We start from the raw sequence: 18,380 nt of genomic DNA, 5'->3' as shown, positions 1-18,380 counted from the left end.
GAAGTTGAGCTATCTTTGGGTAGGATGCAAAACCGCCCATGGGTATATCACATCAGAAACGATGTGTGATTTCTTCCAGTCCCTCAACTCAAAAAAGATGAACAGATTTAACTGATGCATTCTAAAAATAAATAAATAAATAAAATCTGCTTTGAGTTTGAAACCAAGTATAGAAGTTTCAGGGTCTTTTTGTTTTTGTTTTTGTTTTTTTGCGGGGGTGGGGCGGCAGTTGGGGGATGACAAGGTAAAGGACAGTGAATTTTTTTTTTTTTCCCAGGGTCAAGACAAAGTTATAACTCAACGGTTTTAGCTCTGAGCATTTTCTACTGGGTATACCAAGATTACTAAAGGTCGCAGAAACAAGGTTGGCTTGGAAAAAATTATGAATGGTGGTTATACATTTAAATCCTCACACATATGTCTGAGATTTCTTCTGAGTTGAAAACCAACACTCCATTTTTAAACCTGTAGTGTCAGTAAGGAAACAAGTCCGACCCAGAGCTGACCGGACTCATAGGACTCAGATCAGGAGACACAGCATCTGCTTTCAGGGTAACCGAGTGTGGATGCAACTCTGGGTGCACACTCTCAGGCTCCCCGCTCCCGCCTCGGGGGGGCCAGGGGCTCGGGCGGCAGCCAGGGGTTCGTCCGCTTCCCTCTTCTTTGAGGCACAACTGAGCTTTCCCTTCTTACATAACAAGATTTCCTGGCTGGAAGCAGAATGTCCTTCACAGGTCATCTACTCTAAAAATCCGCAACTTACTAAATTAATTTTGTTGTATAAGGACCCCTTACCCCCACCCTTTGGCCTGAAAGTTGATTCTTTTCGTTCTCTTTTGTCTTTTTCAGAAAAGAGATTTAATGTGTTACTGTGGTGCAGAAAATCAATGCTTTGGAATCAATGGTAATTTTTCAGGCTGTTTAAAATTATTCACATGGCTGGCTAAGCCTGCTGCTGATAGAAAAACACACTTTTGTTGCAGAGGAAAACTTCAAGTTGGAAACCTTGCCGCTGGTGTGTATCTGCGCGTCTTTTCCTGTTAGAACTTGAATATTTATCCCGCAGCGCAGGCAGCAGTCCTAGTACGGTGCCCGAGGCTCCAGCGTGGGTCCGTCTGAGCTCGCTGTCCGCGCGGCCCTACCAGCTCACCAGGGCCTGTGTACGAGGCTGGGGCTGGGCGTGGGGCGGGGGCAGCCAGCCAGCGCGCACTGCGCAGATGCCAGATCAGTGCTACCAGGCGGAAGAAGAGTGAGCTCGGAAGGGGCCGCGTTGCGGTGGAGCTTTCAAAGAGGCAGAGAGGGCCCCTGGTTGGCTTTGGGAAGCTGCTCCCTGGAGGAAGGGCCGTCATCTTGAACAGACCCTGTGGGGAACTTTGTAATGAACGCACAACCTCCCACGCTCCAGCAGCCCTGGGAAGTAGTCATCATTCTCCCCACTGGACAGGGGAGTGGCCCGGGGCTCAGAGAGCCCAAGATCTCGTGGCCAGGAGGAGGTGGAGCTGGGATTCGAGCCCTTGTTTTCTTTCTCCACGTGGCCTCTTGGTGGCATTTGACATGGGTCTTCAGGGTGGGGAGTGTTCTAGTCCTTTCAGATTTTGTGAGGGGACAGAAACACATTTCAGAGGCACTCGTGACTGCAAGTACAAAGGCGTGAGCCCAGACACACAATTCTGCAGGCTCAGGGCCAGGCTTGGTGCCAGGGGTGGACCTTAAAAAAATAGAAGACCCCGTTCTCTTGGAACTCACCCCAAGGTCGAGAAGGTAAGGTGCCTAGTGTGAAAACCCTGGAAAAATGATTTGCAGCAACTTGTATGCAGAAAGAATATTGATTCACGTCCACCACCAACTCGAGTGTTCCTGGCAGGGAGCAGTGCCTTCGCCTAAGAGGCCTGGGTTCTTTGGATGCTATAGTTAACCCCGGCCCCAAGTGCCAGTACCAAACAGACAGCTGGGCCCTGTTCTGTTTGTTCTTACTGTGGAGCCTCAGGCCCTGACAGCTCTCCGATGGGAACACACTCCTAGGACCCTCCTTCTCCACCGCTGACCTTGACTCCTCATCACACCCACTGGTAGGGGGTCATTCCTAGGGCTGCATCACCCACACGGTGCCTCTATAAGATTGGAAAAGCTCTCTCCTCTGGGCAAGGTGGCACAAAGATTGCAGAGCTTGCTAAGCCAAGAGTGAGCTCAGCCCTTTCTACGCCCGAGCAGAACGCTAACTGCACATCATAAGGGATGAGCCTGGCTGTCCTCTCTCAGCTATTCCTGGAGCCAACCCAGGGCCCTGCCAAGCAGCTTGCTCTCTTACAGCTGCCCCCTGGGGAAATGTTTCCCCCAAACCCAGCGCTTCTATCATCCCGGGGAAGAATCTGGATTGGATAGTGATTCTTAAAATGTCTAGTTTCAGTGACCACTCTGGAGAGTGCCTCTGGGGTATCGGGGAGGAAAAGGTGGCAACCGAATAGATGGAAACGACCACCCCCGCCCCCCCACCGAACTTTGTTCCAGCTGTGAGGTAATGTATGCTCCAGCCACACCAGATCACAGCCCCGCAAATCAGTCGGCCGTAAATCATGCCAGGGGGAGTGAACCTGCGCAAAATTCATCAGTAACATGGTCACCATACGCACCGTAGACAGACGTTGCCCAGATAAATTATCAGGAGCAGATGAGATGCCCGCAAAAACGTCAGTGACACACCCCAACTCAGACAGTCTCTTGAGGGAATTGGGACTGCAGATGATGTGCATTCTGGAGAAAACCAGGTCCTTCCAGCGTTCTCCCTCAGAGGCAAACGTTCTCCTTCATGCCACAGGTGTAGTTTGCTTTAGTGACAGAGATGTTCCTGAGAAGTTGTAAATAATTTGAGTTTGGGGAAAAAATAGTTTATAATGTGTTCAAAGTGAACTCAATATTTCGCACACTACTACAGTGAAGAATCTTCCTTTTGGAGGAATTTTTTGGTCAACTCCTAAACCATAATTAACCTGGAGGCTATCACTGAGCTTGAAAGGTCTTGTTTCGGGGGGAATTATAGGCAAAATTTGTGTATATGTACATTTTTTCTGGAATGGTCCAGAGCGTCTGCCTAATGAACACTCACAGGGTTCGACAATCCAGAAGCAGTTTAGGAACCAGAAGCAGTCTTTTTGGACAAGTTTGCAGTTGGGATATTTGAGCATACCTGTGCAGAACTGTGTGGAACTGGGCAGGACAGTCCCTTACATGTGCTTACTGCCATGAGATACTTTCTGGCCAGGTGACTCCCTTATTCTTGGCACCTAGCGAGTTATCAGACCTTTCTGTGACACAAAGCCGACCTTGTCTCCTAGATCCAAACGGAGTAACCAACCTACGTTCATCACGTGGGGTTATACCACTCAGAGCCCCTCTCAGATGTGAAGGTTATGCTTCATACTTTTGCCTCGGAACCAGCCCATAGTCCGTCCTGGGCTTCCTAGAAGGGCATGGTCGGGGGGCACGCTGTGCGGAAGTGTCTGTTTCAGGCTCTAGCTGCACTGTCCGCCTAGGCTCATCCTCCGAGGCTGGAGTTGCAAGGCCCCGGCCCCGTTTCTCCCTCAGTTTTGCTCTTCCATACAAGGAATAGTGTATCAGGAAGACGAAAGGTGTCCCTGTGGTCAGTTTATCTACGCTGGGAGTTGTCATTAAGTGCTAGTGAGCTGCTGGATTTTGCATCACGCTGGATCCTAAGGGACAAGGAACTGGGCAGCAGATGTTGAGGTTGGACCGATGGCCCTGATGGAATGTCAGGTGGAAAATGGGGGAAGTAGGTGATTTATTTATAGGTGACCAAGTGAGTTAAGGTGAAAGCTGCTTGCCCCCTCATTGGGACTTCAGAATCATGGTTTCTTTACCTTCCAGGACAAGTGCTTGTTCATGAACTTTGCTCTATAACTTACCACCCACAAGTGGCAGGGGGGTGTGAGTGAGGGAGCCAAGGGCTCTGTGACCCTCCAGGGATTGCTGGGCTCCATTCCTAGTCCTGAATGAAAAGCTGAGGCTCCTTCATTTTCTTAGATTCTTAGGTGTAAGCTGGGGTCCAGGACTGGCCTCCAGCACCCAACTGTGCAGGCTGATTTAAGTCAGTGAATGGTGGTTGGACAGTGTCCCACCCCTCGAATATTTTCCTTGCTGTCCCTGCCCTCCGTTCCAAGAGAGAGGGTGTGAACCTGACATGTTGGCCGTGTCTGCAGTGACTTGTAAGTAAGAACTTAGTACTCCCTACCCCACCTTCCACATGGTGTACATGCTGCCCAGGAGACTAGAAGTAAGGTTTCAAAGATCCAGAAACTCTGAGAGCAATCTTGACGAAGCTAACCAGGCTCCATTAGTGTCTTTTACACAACCCCACGACATAAAGCATTTCCCGTGCCAACGCACATGGTAGAATGCTTTCTTTTTGATGATTTCAGAGATTTAAAAATGTCAAAAAGATTCTGGCTGTAAATGTCCCCACAGTGATTTTGTCATTTTGCAGAGAAAAGCAAGCTTCACCACCACCCCTTTCAGAATAGACCAAGCTGCAGGGGCCCAGCCCCTCCTTCCATGACTCCTTCCTACCACACCCCCATCTTATTCATATTCTGATCTTCAACGCACTTGAAAAGATGTTATTTCAAATGTTCCTACCAAAGAGAAAATCTTCATCGTGTTTTTAGAGCCTGCCCATCAAAGGACTTAATCTGCATTTGGGTGGCTGCAGATGTGGGTGATGGAGGCTGGAATCCTACAGGATGTGGCAGAGCTGGTGGCCCCCAGGCTGCATCGGGCGGGCCCCTGCCCACCCTCTGAAGCCACCCAGGTCCAACAGGGGAGCCCATTGATCCAAGGTGTCACAGCCCAGAGATGAGGAGACTCCAGCCCTCCCGGAGTGAACTGTGCATTCACCTGGGGGCGGCAATAAGAGCAGACACAAGAGCTCACTCAGGCCTTTCTAATTCAGTATTCACTACCAATTGATCAAGGTTAAGACAAAGTTTTCCCTTGCATGCAGTGGGTAGGAGTCGACTTGCAAAGAAATGAATCAAATAGCAAAAATTGATGGAGAACTCTTAAAAACAACCTGAGAAGACCAACTCAGTCATTTGGTTGACAAGTATTTGTGGATGGTTTACTGTGTGTCCACTGATGAGGGCAGCAACACATATCCCTATTCTAAGGAGCAAAGCAGACAGGTGAACAGGCGATACCATGCTGGGTGCTCATATACTACCCGAGATGGTGTGAGGCGATATGGGAGTGGGTTGAGGGGCGCTTATGTCAGACCCGGGCATCTGGGATCTCGGATGTCTTTCTTCCCAGTGGATGCCATGTCAAAACTGAAACCTGAGAGATGTAAAGTGAGGAGGTGGTCTGGAAAAATGCTGACTGCCATGTGGGCAGTAAATGGGAGTGCCGAGAAAGGAGGGTAGACTGTGGGAACACAGGGGATGCAGCCTGACGTAGGGACGTGACAGTGGGTAGAATAAGAAACAGCGACCTCGGAAATGGATGGGATGCAGAGGGAGAGAGAGAGAAAGGAGTTCAGGAGGAAGCCTGTGTTTCTGGCTTGGGTGACTCATTGGGTGGTGATGTAGTCTCTGATGGGGGATCCTGCTGGAGAAGGAGGAGGAAGAGGGGCAGACAATGGTGCACCAGAAGAGTGGTTTCTTAGAAGGGGCTGTCGGTGTAGGGAGGGAACAGAACTTGGTGAGTTCAGGTTTAGACAAGTCCAAGGGGCTTCTAGAACAGAGAGGAGGGGTTCAGCAGGCAGCTGAACCCCTGGGAGGGGAGCGCAGGTGTAGGGGGCATCTGGGCTGGAAGTGATGTCTGGGAGAGCCTCAGGTAGCTGGAGACTTGAGTGAGGATTATAGACTTTCCTAAGTATTTTAGCACCATCCTTAGCAATCAAGAATTTGGTGCTAATTACAGATAACAGCAGGCCTCATTTGCATATTAACAACTAAAGGTACTAATTACAAATTAGCTTTATCTATTCATTAAAACAAGCCCAGGAGGCCTTTTTACTTAGAAAGGCTTTGATGGCATTTAGTTAAATTACTGTGTGTGCACCTGGAAGTAATAACAGCTGCATTTCTTGTATGCCACTGTATAAATCAGATCGGCAAAATAGAGGCTTTAGTGGATTTAAAAGCAAAGAGGGGATTTCGTTTTGCACCCTCCGAAAGCCAAGGCATGCATATGGCTAAGAGCTGTTTCTAGTGTAAGTAAAAGGAAAATAAAAAATTATTCTACCTTTTTTTTTTTTTAAGTTTTGTATCGCTTCTTCTTTCTGAGGAAGCAGGGTCCCCAAATGGTTCCCAAATGGGCCTCTGAAGGCAAATGGATTTTCCAAGTTGAGAGTGAAAAGAAGCTGCCCCCCACTTTCAGTTGGGCAGCTGCCTGGAAAGCAGCATCTCCCACCTGGAACAGGAGACGGAGGGTCCAGGAGGAATGTCTCAGAAAAAAAAAAAGGAGTGGGGGAATCCTGTAGAAGGTTTGCTGTACTCAAAGGTGTGAAAGGAGATTTTGGGGCTCAGTTGGAGAGTTTGGGAATGAGTCAGCCATAGTTTCATTAAAAAACAAAGCAAACTGACAATTACTAACGCCAGGAAAGACAAAAAGCAAACTGAAAGGTGGCTCAGCTGTGCTGAAAACATTAAAGCAGCCCCGGGTTTAGCTAACAGCAGTGATGTAACTATATTGAGAAAATGGAGAGGAGGCAATGGTATATATATGGGAGAGATGGCATCGTCTTCCACAATAAATCTAAAACTGAAAAAAATCATTCCATGTATGCTGCCTGCAAATATAGAGGTAAATACCAGAAGACAGTGTCTTTGAAGAATGAGAATTAGAAGGGAGACAAATAGGTCAGTGACAGATGTTTTCTATTTACATTTTGTAGTGATCTTTGACTTTTTAAACCTATATCCATGTGCTACTTCGATAAAAAAAAAATACATTTTCAAGGGCCTCTGAAGACATAGGAGACTAGTTTGTTTTGCTTGAACTGCTAAGCAGAGGCAGGGACAAACAGTGTTGCCTCAGGTCTCAATTTACCAAAGCAGAAATGGAGCAGCTGGGTGTGTGACCCTCCAAGACCCAAGCGTGTGTTGCTGGGACAGAGGCAGTCTTGGCTGATCGAAAATGCGGTCCTACTGTGGCACTCACCTGTCTCAGTGTCTTCAGGGGCTTCCAATCACCTACTTGAGAAACTCCCAATTCTTTATCATTGACCTTTACGGCCTCTGTGATATGGCCCTTGCCCACATCTCCACTTTCTAACATTCCTCCCTTCACAGTTGCACCTTCAGCCAACCTAAACAGATCGTAGTACTACAGTACACACACACACACACACACACACACACACACCCAGGCCAGACTGTCCTACCAACCTGTAACCTGGCTAACCCCTACCTCCTGCTCACTTACCTGTGACATCCTCGTCCAGACCTTTCCTTTTCCTGAAAGCCCTCACTGACCCCTCCTGTGGGCTTCCAGCCTGCCCTGCACTTATCTCTCACGTTACCAGTGATCCCTCTCTCCCAGCCCTCATGAGCCCCTCAGGGCAGGAACTGTGCCTGGTAGTGTTACTCAAAGGAATGACCCCTCCAGGAACTTTGTAACGGGGTGACGGGGTGACGGCAAGTCCTTCACTGGGTCTTCCTTTGGCTCCTCCTTCCAGTCCCATTTGCCCACAAGACCCCTGTCCTCGCCAAGAGCCAGCTCAGCCTCTGCTTCTCTCTCCCGTGAAGGAAAGAGAAATCCAGGTTCAGCTGAGGGAGGGACAGTCAAACTCGGCTCGAAAAGGATAGAAGGAAAGGCCTGGGTGATAACTGGGCTTTGTGATATTGGGTGGTGCCATAATTTCCAAGGCCAGACACCAACCTAGAGCAGAGAGGGGAGGTTTTGAAGGCCTGGCCATGTGTCCCCCAGCAGGGCAGTCTCTCATCACACAGTCCCCTCATGCTTCCTGATCCCTTCCAGGAAGGGGCAAGCTTTACATTCAACCCTTAACATTTCCTGACCAAGGAGCTCAGACTTTGCTGCCTCAGAGTCTAGGCTTGTAACGCGGATGTTATGCTTCTGTAGACCAGGTTGGCAAAGGAAGGGGAGGTAGAAAAGAGAAACAAGGTGATGGAATTTTTTTTTTTTTTTATGGCTTAGGGGAGGCTCAGCACATTTTGAAGAATGAAATTGAATGTGTACTGCCCACACCTCTTCCACCCCAATTCCTCCCCACGCCAAACTAGCAGCCCAGGTACTTCCGGGGTTCTGGGATCCCTATTTCTTCCTCAGTTACAGAGTGAACTGTGAACAAGCAAATGTTTTAAATAATGCTCCCTGAAGTGCGACCTTAATCTGCATCTTGTCTAGACTTTCTAATGCCCCTGCAGAAGCACCGGATCTTACCAGTGTCTACATTTTTGACAAGCAATAAGCTCACACTTATCTGGGCTGATGGCTCCGGGTGCCTTCTGCAGCTAGTTAGTAATTTCAGATGTTGTGGGAGGGAGTTCTCTGTGGAAGAATCACACTTTCAATCCAAAATTAAAGCTCAATTTGGTCTAATTGTTCTTGATTTTATCAGTCGCATAAAATGGCTGATCCCATATGCAAAATAAATAAATAGTTGCGCAGCTTCGAAATCCCTTCTTCTGGGGGCCAGATCCCATCAAGTTCTATGCTGTCTCTCATGCTATTTCCATCCACCAAACAGTGCTGATCTTTCTCTATCCTCTTCTATTTTCTATCCTTTTCTCTGCGCTTCCCCCAGCCCTTACCAAAAAAAGAAAAGGATAGTGTCTCTCTGTGTGTGTCTATCTCCTCTGTCTGTCTTGTTTAATTTTAGAATGGAAGTTCCTTAAGAGCAAGAATAGTTCCTTCATGAGATGATGACACTCAGAAATCTGGAAATGCCTATTTAAATGGTAAATTGGTACATTGGAATAAAGAAAATAATAAAAGTAGCTATTTATTTATTCCTCTAGCAACAATTTCTTTGCAAACAGAGACCATATTTGGGCCTGAAATGAAGAGGTAGAGAGACTATCCCAGGCTTCTGGTGGGAGAATGCCTTCCAGGAACATCCAAAGATTTACCCTTCAAGCAGGGAAGGTGCTGGAAGGTGCTCAGCTCTCATGGGCAGCAGGGCTGAGTTCCAGCTTGCCTCTGCCTCTGGTTAGTTGTGTGACTTTGGACAAAGTCCTTCCCCTCTCCAGTCCCTCCCCCTCTTTACTCAGGAAAGTGAAGGGCCATGGGATGTTCTTAGGTGCATTCCAGTGGTGGCCCAAGTACCTCTGTGAAGGAGGAGGGAGGCCAGCAGTGACCCAGAGGACCTGACAGACATGATGGAGGTCCAACTGCAGCAGTGGTAGAGGGATGGAAGGAAGCTGAGGCATTTGAGAGAAATTTGGGAGGTAGAGTCGACCTGGTGCTCAGTGGGTCTGGGGTAAGAAGGGAAGAGTCTGAAGAGACCCTCTCATTTCTGCCTTGGGGACCCAAGAGGGTGTGGAGGACATAGATCAAAGTGCCCATGGGAGGAGAAGGTATCAGATTTGGAATGTACCATCTGTGCTGATTTAAAAATATGTCCACAAATTCTTTAACACTATTCCTATCTTGAGTATGGACTTGCCTTAGTGACTAGCTTCCAATAAATACGATGCAATAAAAGTCATATCATGTGATTTTAAGACCAGGTCGTAAGACAATTCAGCTTCTACATGGGTCCTTCTTAGTCTCTTCCTTGGAACCCAGCTACCATGCTATGAGGAAGCCAAGGCCACGTGAGAAGGCCTTAGGTAGGTGCCCCAGCCGAGGTGCTAACTGATAGCTGGACCATGCAAGTGAGAAAGCCTTTGGCGATGGCTCCAGCCCCTGGTACCATTGACCACAGCCTCATGAAAGACCTGAAGTGAGAACCACCTTGCTGATCTGAGTCAAGAGCCAGAACTGTGAGAAGTAACACAGACTTCTGTTACCGTTGTGTTATGCCACTATGTGAGGGGTGGCTTGTTACGCAGCAGTAGATAAGCAGAACCTGCTCCAAATGGGGAAGGGTGCTAGATCTTTCTGGGTCCTGGCAAAACATAGGGGGTCCATGCAGAAGAGTTAAAAGGAGAGAGTTTAAAGAAAAGGTTATTTACGTAGGTGTGGGCAAGGCTGAGAGAACCAATAAGGGATGATGAAGTACCCAGACAAAAGTAACAAGAGGAGTCATTCCTACCTCTGAGCCAGACAGGACAAAGGAGAGAGGACAGTGTGACTAGAGCCTGGTGACCATGATAAATGTGAGACTGAGAAAGATGAGGGCCTACTAGAATCTCAGCAAGACTGGGGAGGAGGGTAGGAAGGAAAGGGTTACAAACACCCCTCACTCTTTCTCCTTTGGCTCTCCCATCTCCTGATGATGTCTCCATCAGGTGACTCAGTGGCAGGCCAGAGGGCAAGCAAGGCAGTAATGCGGTATGTGGAGCCCAGGATCCCAGACCACGTGGCAATGTGGAGAACACACGTGGGCAACAGCAAATGCAAACCAGTCAGCAAAAATGAATGGACTGAAGAGACAGAGTCTAGGTAGAAAGGCAGGAAATGCAACATTTAAGGACAAAGTGAGGCAGAGGTGCCTACGAGCGAGAAGTGAAGATGAGATCTCAGGGCAAGAGGAGAAACAGGTGGGAAAGTTCTGCGGCTCATAAAGCCATCAAAGGAAGAATCTGCAAGGGAAGCAAGGGCCAGGACTACCACATCCACTTGGTAGGTTCCCACATTTGCAGACAGCTGGCCCCCCCACCCCCGACTTTAAGAAGGGGAGTGGATAGTAGGATGGTCACAGCACATCCATCTATCCTTTGCCTTGAAGGCTGGTCTTGCCTTACCTTCCAGACGCTTGGTGCTGAGAGGGCAGGGACAAGTAGTGCTTCTTGTGTCTCTTGTGCTGTGTGCACAGGGACTCAGGTCTTATCTGAGGACTGCTGAGCGTGTGGCCAAGTGGGAGTGTGTGTGCAGGGCAGAGGGCCCCCAACAGTGCAAATGGAACCAGCCTGGTGGTTGTTTTTCCTGACCAGTTGGGTGGCTTGGGAAGTGGAGGCAGTCTCTAGCCTGCATTGGCTGGAAGAATTCTCAGAGAATGTGTCTTGCTTCAAGTTATTGTCCTAGAGGACAAGACAAGCTGGCTCCCCTTTGCGGCAGCACCGTGGTCTGGTTTGTCTCTGCTTGCCCTGAGGCCTCATGCTTCTGGTGCAGGGCACGCTGGGGATGTGGTCACTGGATGGTCCTGGGGTATGGGCAGTGGTGACAGCAGGGAGGCTGACTGCTTCAAATTTCAATATGAGATTCATGTCTGGGGACTTGGGGGTCCTTCTCTGACTCATGTTTAGTACTAAAGTCTTCTCAGAAAGAGATGTAGAAGGACATTAGGGGCGTGAGGGCTCAGATTGAAATGGTTAGGACTGTGTCTGCCATTTCCATAGGCCAGGGCATTTCTCAGCCTTAGGACCCAAACCCTGTGTGGAGCAGGACTGACCAGGAGAAAGGTCTGTGATGATAGAAATGTTTTTCCGCGTGGTCTCACATAATAGCCACTAACTGCAGGTAGCTACCAGAAAGTGGCTAATGTGACTGAAATACTGAATTTTAAGTTTTGTGTCATTTTAATAACCGCAAATGTAAATGTACCGAACCACATGTGGCTAGTGGCTCCTGTGACACGGACAGGACAGGCAGAGGGTGTGGCTGGACAGATTGTTCTGTGCTCAGCCCTGGGTCTTCCATGGGGCCGAGAAGGGGTCGGGAGCAGGATATTGGCTCTGGGGCTCAGAGGAAGAAAATACCCGCTCTTTAAAGGGAAGTGCCAGGGCTGGAAGTTAGGCAGTGTCTGGCCCAGGTGCTTCCCACAGGGAAGAAGCTGGATCTCAGCAGGTCTGTAACATGCTGGGGTGTGGAGGGGGTGGGCAGAGCAGATGAGTGGGGAGGATTTTCCCACCCCCCACAAGCCAGCAGACTTGCCAAAGTTGAAGAGTGAAGGGTTTAGGACCAGACCATTAAGACAGAGAATAAAGTTGGAGAACTGTTGAAAAGAGGAGGAAGGAAAAGGAAGGAGACGTGTGGAGCCCCCTCCAAGCAGACCCCCCCACCCCCGGACTCCTGCCCATCTCACCTGCCAGCTCAGAGCCAGCAAGCGTGTTCTTCAAGGTGTGTGCCAGCCAAGGAACATTCGGGGGAAGACATCTAGGGGAGGAGCCAGTCTGGCCCCTGCAGAGCTTCTTGGTGAGCTAGGAAGGGCAGAGTAGGCTCTGCCTTCAGTGGGCTGCTTCCATCTGGGGTCGTGCGGGCTAACACCCCAGCACGACTGACCTCAGGTGCGGGGCCTGGAAGCAGGTCCCAGACCCCAGCCCAGCTCCCACCCACTGGGAAGCTGGGACTCTGTGAGTCAGCAGGTGCCTGGGGCTGAGAAGTGAGCAGAGATACTGCCCAGCAGCTGGGAAGGAGCTCTGCCGGCACACTCCTCAAACGCCAAGATTCCTGTTCCGCTACGATAGAAAGACATGTTGTATGGCCAGGAAACACAGAATTTTTTTTTTCCATTCTGCTGAATCACTTTTAAACTAATAACAGGGCAGTGGTAGCTGGCTGATTTTGGCCTTGAAACTGAATAGCTCTGTGTCTTGTTCTCAGCCTAGGGTCTTTCCCTATTACTGTGTTTCTTTCTGGAAGACCCCATGTTTTTACGCCAGCCAAGGCAGAGACACAGGTGTAGGTATGGGTGAGAGTGCTCCAAGTCCTGCCTGTTACTTATGCATCAGTCAGTCGGGGCCAGAGCCAAAGAGGAGCTGGGTTTTCTTACAGGACACATAAGACAGGAAGGCCGGTAGTTTTTCCGTTCTACTCGCTGAACAGGGGCTTTGAGGGGCCATGGAGCCATTCTCACTTTTTATCTCATCATCTATCCACCTATCCACCCACCCAACCATCCATCCATCCACCTTCCCGTCCATCCTTTTTGAGTAAAAATGCTCCAATATCCTGAGTTCATGCCTTTACCTTTAGGGGTATTATGACCAAGCACCACACAAGAAGTTGATTTTGCGACTTACACAGCCCAACTGCATTTCTTTCACTGATGAGTGTGTCTGTACGTTTAAGCTTAATGCCTAAAACCAACCGACTTCCTCGGGGGAACATTCTGAGGCCACGAAGGTTGAAGGGAAGGGGAGAGTCATCAAGAATGTATGTGAGGAGCGGCAACATCTCCTAGAGGGACTAAAACGAGAAGCATGGCCACATTCCCCCCCACCACACACACATTTTGGGCTCCATTTGGGTTTGGTTCAAGAAAAGGCCATTTTCCACCCTTCTCCGTGCGGGTTTTGCTGGCGGTGGCCAGAATGGGAAGACCTTCTGGGGAGCGGTGGATGCGGGGGGGCGGGGGCAGGAGCACGTGCTGGGGTGACGCCCCACCCCCAGGGCCTGCGCACGCGCAGAGCACGCTGAGCGCGTGGAGTGGGCGGTGTCCTCTGCCTGGTGCTCACCCAAACCAGCTCCACATCTCACCGGGAGCCGAGACTGGCGCTCCGGTTCCTGAAGAAGCTCGCCACTTTACTCCTCTTCTGTTCCCGGAGCAGCCAGGCAATGTGTTGTCTTAAATAACAAAACTGTACACATGGCAATTCAGTTTCAAAGGAAATGCCTCGCCTAAGAAATAATCTCGCCGTGCCAATTGTGGGATGATCATTTTGCACACCAAAAACACACTGAAAATGTTGGCTTTTAAGACACATAAACAGTGGAATCGCGAACTCACTTGTTGAAGCAGAGAGAAGAGAAACCGCATCTCCTCAGAATGGCAAGTGAGGACGCGCAGCTGCTGCTACCCCGCGTCTTCCCGGCAGAGCTTGCCGCGCTGCTGGCGCCTTTTCAGGAGGAGGTCCCGGCACCGCTTGGCGGCACACGCCTGAGGCTCGCCCAGGGTTGGCTTTGCGTGTTGATCAGACCCTGCGGCGACAAGTTGCAGTGGTGGCCGCCACTGGCGCTTCCTTACAGAGGTGCGCTGACGAAGGGCCTTGCTTCCTCCTGGAGCGGGGTCTGCCCTTGCCTGTTGCCTTTAGTTTTGCTTCCTGCGCGGGGTGAGTGGCTGGAGCCAGTCCGTATTCCAACTCACAGCCTGGCCGGCCTTGCTGAGCCAGGAGCTGGAGTGCGTTCACTGGTGACACGGCCCCACAGGGCCTCTCTGCAGAGGGCTGCGCGCGGCCCACGTGACCTAGAGCCGCCGAGGGCCTGCTGCGGCCCTCAGCCCTTTCCCAACGCGTGGAAGTGGGGAGTGGCGGGCGCGGGCCTCGCGCCTCGTTGCTTGTCGCCTCTCTCCCGCGCCCTCCTCTGAGGACGGTGGAGACTTCGAGGGCTTGTTGCGGCGTGGCCCGCTTAACCGCAGCTTCCCCCAGATCTCACCAGAGGCTGGTCTGTGCCCTGATGCTGGCTGCCAGGCAGAGCTCCCTTTCCTCTCCTGCGATGTAAGAACAAACCAACCAACCCAAATCCGAACCCAGTGATCCTCTTCTGTTGGTAGATAAGCAAGAGCTGATGCAGTCCTATCACCAAAATGTAAACCCCAGACAAGAGAGGTGCTCTATGTCTGTGGGTCAGGGAGTTTGCCTGCTGTTGCTCCCATTTTACCTCAGAGTCTATGGGTCAAGCTTGCCTCAGTGAGCCTCAGTGAGCCTCAGTGTGCAAGGTTAAATTCACCCTACTGCCTGAGCATAGCGCTTGCCGTTACAACTGGACAGAGGCTTCTGATGCCAGACAAAATGGAGAAAATGCATTCCACCTATTCCTCGTGCTAATTACAACTAAAAATCCTGGACAAAATGCATAAAGCACTGACTACGAGAAGACTCTGCAATGTGGAGGAAAGAACACAGATGGCTAGAGACCTGGGGATTTGAGAATAACCCAGAGGTGAGTTTTGTGTGTGTGTGTGTGTGTACGCTTGTGTGTGAGTGTGTGCCCTCCTGCATATACTAGCCTGGGTACTAAAGAAGCCTGAAATCTGGAAATGCCAGTTGACACACCAAAAAACCCTCAGAAAAGCCTGCCCTCTGTAGCCAAAGGATCTGGAAAAGGATGGTCCTGTGTTGATGGACTGTTTTAAATCTACTTGAATATATATTCTGGATATTAATCTCTTATCAGAAATGTAATTGGAAATACTTTATCTCATTTTGTAGTGTGCCTTTTTACTCTATTGATAGTATCTTTTGATGTGCAAAAGTCTTTCATTTTTATGAAGCCCAATCTATTTTTTCTTTTGTTACCTGTGTCTTTGGTGTCATATCCAAGAAATCACTGCCAAGTCCAATGTTATGAAGCTTTTGTCTGATGTTTTCTTCTAAGAATTTTATTACTTTAGGTCTTACATTCAAATCCTTGCATTTTAAGTTAATTTTTACCTATGGTGTTAGGTAAGGGTTCAATTTCATTTTTGTGCATGTGGATATCCGGTTTTCCTACACCATTTATTGAAAAAGATCGTTCTTTCCCCATTGAATGATCTTGGCACTCTTGTCAAAAAATAATTTGACATACATGCAAAGATTTATTTCTGGGCTCTCTATTCTGTTTTATTAATCTATATTTCTGTATTTATACCAATAGCACATTGTTTTGATTACTGTAGCTTTGTTTCGGTTATTTGGGTTCCCTTGCAATTCCATATGAATTTTAGGATGGGTTTTTCTCTTTCTGTAAAAAAGTCATTGGGCTTTTGATAGGATTTGCTTTGAATCTGTACATCACTTTGGATAGTATTGACAGTTCAACAATATTAAGTCTTCCAATCCATGAGCATGGGACATGGTCTCATTTATTTGTGCCTTTTATTTCTTTCAGCAGCGTTTTATAGTTTTCATTGTTTAAGTCTTTAAAAAAATTTTTTTTAAATTCCAGTAGAGTTAACATACAGCATCATATTAATTTCAGGTGTACAATACAGTGATTCAGTAATTCCATACATCACCCTGTGCTCAACACAAGTGCATTCCTTAATCCCTGTCACCTATTTCACCCATCCCTGCACCCTCCTCTCCTCTGATAACCATTGGTTTGTTCTCTATAGTGAAGAGTGTTTCTTGGTTTGTCTCTTTCTTTCTTTTTTCTTTGCTCATTTGTTTTGTTTCTTAAATGCTACATATGAGTGAAATCATTTGGTATTTGTCTTTCTTTGACTTATTTTGCTTGGCATTATATATACTCTGTAGCTCCATCCATGTCATTGCAAATGGCAAGATTTCATTCTTTTTTTATGGCTGAATAATGTTCCATTACACACACACACACATACACACTACATCTTCTTTATCATTTCTTTATCCATTCATCTATTGATGGACATTTGGGCTGTTTCCATAATTTCACTATGGTAGATAGTGCTGCTATAAACATTGGGGCACAAGTATCCCTTTGAATTAGTATTTTTTTTATTTTGGGGGTATAACCTAGTAGTATGTTTACTGGATTGTAGGATAGTTCTATTTTTAATATTTTGAGAAACCTCCATACTGTTTCCATAGTGGCTGCACCAGTTTGCATTCCCACCAGCAGTGCACAAGGGTTCCTTTTTCTCCACATCCTCACCAACACATATTTCTTGTGTTTTCGAATTTAGCCATTTTGACAGGTGTGAGGTGATATCTCATGGTAGTTCATTGTATAAGTCTTTTGCCTCCTTGGCTAAGTTAATTCCTATGTATTTCATTCTTTTTGATGTTATTGTAAATGAAATTGTTTTTGTAATTTTCTTTTCTTTAATTTGATCATTGTTTGTGTATAGAAATGCAACTGATTTTTGTATGTTGACTTTGTATCCTGCTACTTTGCTAAATTCATTTATTAGTTCTAACAGTGTGTGTGTGTGTATGTTTGTAATCTTTAGGGTTTTCTACATAAAAGATTATATTATCTGCAAACAGAGATGATTTTACTTCTTCCTTTTCAGTTTGGATGCCTTTTATTCATTTATTTTTATTGGCTAATTGGTTTAGCTAGAACTTCCAGTACTATGTTGAAAAAAGTGGTGAAAACAGGCATCCTTGTCCTGTTCCTGATCTTAGAGGAAAAGCTTTCAGTCTTTCATCATTGAATATAATGTTTTCTGTGGGTTTTTCATATATGGCTTTTATTATGTTGAGGTAGTTTCCTTCTATTCATAATTTGTTGGGTGTTTTTATCATGAAAGGGTGTGAATTTTTGTCAAAGGCTTTTTCTGCATCCACTGAGACAATCATGTAGTATTCTCTTTCTTTCTGTTGATGTGGCATATTATATCAATTGATTTTCATATGTTGAACCATCCTTGCATTCCAGGAATAAATTCCGCTTGGACATGATGTATAATACTTTTGATATGTGGCTGAATTCTGTGTGATAGTATTTTGTTGAGGATATTTGCATCAATGTTTGTAAGGGATAATGGTCTATAGTTTTCTTGTAGTGTCTTTGTCTGCTTTGATATCATCAGGGTAATGCTGGCCTCATAAAATGAGATTGGAACAGTTCTCTCCTCTTCAGTTTTTTGGAAAAGTTTGAGAAGGATTGGTATTAGTTCTTTAAATGTTTGGTAGAATTTACCAGTGAAGCCATTGAATTGGGGCTTTTTTGGGTCGAGGGGAGATATTTGATTACTGTTTCAATCTCCTTACCAGTTAGAGGTCTGTCTGTTCAGATTTTCTATTTCTTTGTGATTTAGTCTTGGTAGGTTTTATGTTTCCAGGAATCTGTTTCATCTAGGTTATCCAATTTGTTGGTGTACAGTTGTTCTACTCTCTTATAATCCATTTTATATATGTAGAATTGGTAATAGTGTCCCCATTTTCATTTCCGATTTTAGTAATTTGAGTCTTCTCTCTTTTTCCTTAGTCCATGTACCTAAAGTGTCATCAATTTTGTTGATATTTTCCAAGAACCAACTTTTAGTTTCATTGATTTTTTCTTATTGTTTTTCTATCCTTTATTTCATTTATCTCTGCTCTAATCTTTATTGGACTCTTGATTTCGGCTCAGGTCATGATCTCATGATGTGAAATCAAGCCCTGTGATGGGCTCCACTCTGGGCATGGAGCCTGCTTAAGATTCTCTCTTTTTCTTCCTCTGCCCCCCTCAGCAACCCCAGCTCACAGCATGTGCATTCTCTCTCTCTCTAAAAAAAATTATAAAATTATAGTAATGGATCATTGAATGCCAGGGGTTAGAGATATTAAAGGAACTATAAAAGAGTAGAAAAAGGTTTTCACTGTGGGAACAGAACCCTTTAATATCCTGATTGGGATGGTGTTTACATTAACATAACCATGTGCTAAAACAGTGAAATCTGAATATGGTCT

This window comes from Leptonychotes weddellii, chromosome 8 (assembly GCF_054177405.1).
Source record: "Leptonychotes weddellii isolate Sample4059 chromosome 8, ASM5417740v2, whole genome shotgun sequence".
Lineage (NCBI taxonomy): Eukaryota > Metazoa > Chordata > Mammalia > Carnivora > Phocidae > Leptonychotes > Leptonychotes weddellii.
This window is presented reverse-complemented; position numbering follows the sequence as displayed.